At 44.5% G+C, this 2,367-nt stretch overlaps 1 pseudogene; it reads left to right on the top strand.

The window, feature by feature from the left end:
- Positions 1-289: 289 nt before the first annotated feature.
- On the top strand, positions 290-1,074 carry LOC133378189 (histone chaperone asf1b-B-like; annotated as a pseudogene).
- The last annotated feature ends 1,293 nt before the right edge of the window (positions 1,075-2,367 follow it).

Raw genomic sequence — 2,367 nt, 5'->3', positions numbered from 1 at the left:
GTACAAGGTTCTCTCTCCCCCCCCAATCAGTATTCAACCAATCAGAATTTACAAAATAGTTTGTTCGAAAGTTTTATTGGTTGGACATATAATGTGAAAACGTTTAAAGACCTGTACACAGCATTCATCTCTACAATACCAAGGAGTGAAATAATCAGGTCAAGTATCAGGGCATAGGGTAACGGAAAATAAGGAAGCAGGACTGGAGGCAGGCCAGAATAAACAAGTGTGGATCTGGGACGGGGGAGGGGTCTCCTAGACTGAGTGAGGAGGGCAAAACAAATCTGTCATGGTGCAGGTGTAAGTCCTGGGAGTTTCATTGCTGGAGAACCTGAGGCCCTTCAGCTACCCGCTCCACTTCCAGGTGTAGTTCAAGCGCGGAGAGGTGTTGCCTCAAGATTTGGAGTGGAAAATCATCTGTGTGGGCTCTGCAAAGAGTGAGGAATATGACCAAGTTCTTGACAGTTCTGGTGGGACCTGCTCCAGCTGGGAGGCATATGTTTTTGTTTAAAGCCAGTGCTCCCAACCCTGATCTAATCCTTGAACGTGATGCTTTGGGAGTTACAGTAATATTTATGTATGTATTTATTTATTACATTTATACCCCACCTTTCTTTTCATCATAGAAACCCAAGGAGGATTACATATGGTTCCCAGGCGGTCTCCCATCTAGGCACTGACCAGACCTGACCCTGCTCCTGCTTAGCTTCAGCAGGATGCTGGCCTCATGTGCCTTCAGATCATAACCTGGGACCAAAACTCATCACTTTACCTGGGGCAAGAGTTCATCTGCATGGGGTACTATGATGAATTCAATGATGAATATATGGATCCTGAGCTAAGAGAGAACCCACCCTCAAGCCAGACTTCTCCCAGCTGCAAAGGGATATCCTGGCCTTCAACCCCAGAGTCACCCATTTCCACATCAATTGGGATAGTCCTGGAGACCAGATGGACAATATTGAAAATGTAGATACAGAGCCTGATAGCTTCCCATTTCCTAGCTGTGCCTACATCAAAGGATTGCCCCCTTCCATAAGTCTGCAACCAGAGAATTCCATGAACTGTATATGATCCAAACACAATAATCATAAGGAACATTCACAGTGAAGAGCAACTGACAAGCTTTTGCAGGAAATGTAGAAGGAGTTTGGGCACCTGTGGCCAGTGAAGCATCTGATATGTCTATGTTATGACAGACAGTTCAGAGCTGTTTTCCTATTGGGGTTTGTGACAGATCTGTCTTTCTGACCATAGGTCTGTTGTTCTGCCATAGCATTTCATGGTCAATACCTGGATCCTTCAGCTACCAAACCTTGACAGGCATCTAGATGACTGAGCAAATAAGAAATAATCATTTGTTCCCCATCCTTTGTGCCAGATCTTCAGAAAGCTGAGCAATGGGGGTTGCCTTTGTTTTTCTGAGCACCAGTTTTCTGGGATCAAGCATAGTGGATGCCTTCACTTCAGGATAGTTTTCTGTGCCAACATAGCTAAGCCTTGATGAGTTGCTTTTGACAGAATGGCTAGAGATTGCAGCCAGGTCTTGATGCCTCTCAGCAGTAGATAATTATGTCCCCCTTTTACAACCATTGTTCTACTGTTGTGGTTAGTAAAAGGTGATGGAAGGTTAAATAAAAGCAGTAAAGCTTGCTTATTACATGAGGGTCCTAATGCTGCTTTTGGAAGCTCACTCTTCTAGCTAGTACCAGTTGGCTTTTTTTCAACCACTGTCCCAAAAGCAGCTCAAGGCCAGGACCAGCAGGAATTGTATCAACTCCTTTATGCAGTGGCTAATTTTACAAATCCTTCCACAGATGCCCTTGCCCATAGGAGAGCAATAGGACTTACTCCTAGGTCAGAGAGTGCAGGGTTACAGTCTTAGTTCTGCAGTCAAACAGCATTCTTGCTTGAGTGCATGATGAAGATGTTCCATGATCTCCTGAAGTCTGGAGACAGTCGGGAGTTGAAGTGCAATGTTTCAGACTTACCAATTTCGCACCATTAATCCCTGGCTAGACTCTTTCATCCACAGGGACTGCCAATCAGCTCCATCAGCAACTCTGAGCAAAGAGCAGGCAGGAGGAAGGATTACAGAGATTTCTTACAGATGTGCTTTCCTTTCTAGGCAAATCCAATCAAAAGCACAAGGCATTCACTGAGCGCCCACAGCTAGACACAGTCCTAATAAGCAAATAAATAAATAAGCCAGACATGTTTGTTTCTCTGCTGGGAAATATCTCATGAAGTCTCTCCCCCCCCCATTAACTGTCACTCTACAACAGCTGCAGTTGTATTTTCCATGTTCTGTTGGCCATCTTTCTTCCTTACTACTCTCAGTACAAGTACATCATCTTCAAATATCTT

The sequence above is a fragment of the Rhineura floridana genome, chromosome 2 (assembly GCF_030035675.1).
Source record: "Rhineura floridana isolate rRhiFlo1 chromosome 2, rRhiFlo1.hap2, whole genome shotgun sequence".
NCBI classification, from domain to species: Eukaryota; Metazoa; Chordata; class Lepidosauria; order Squamata; family Rhineuridae; genus Rhineura; species Rhineura floridana.
This window is presented reverse-complemented; position numbering and strand designations above follow the sequence as displayed.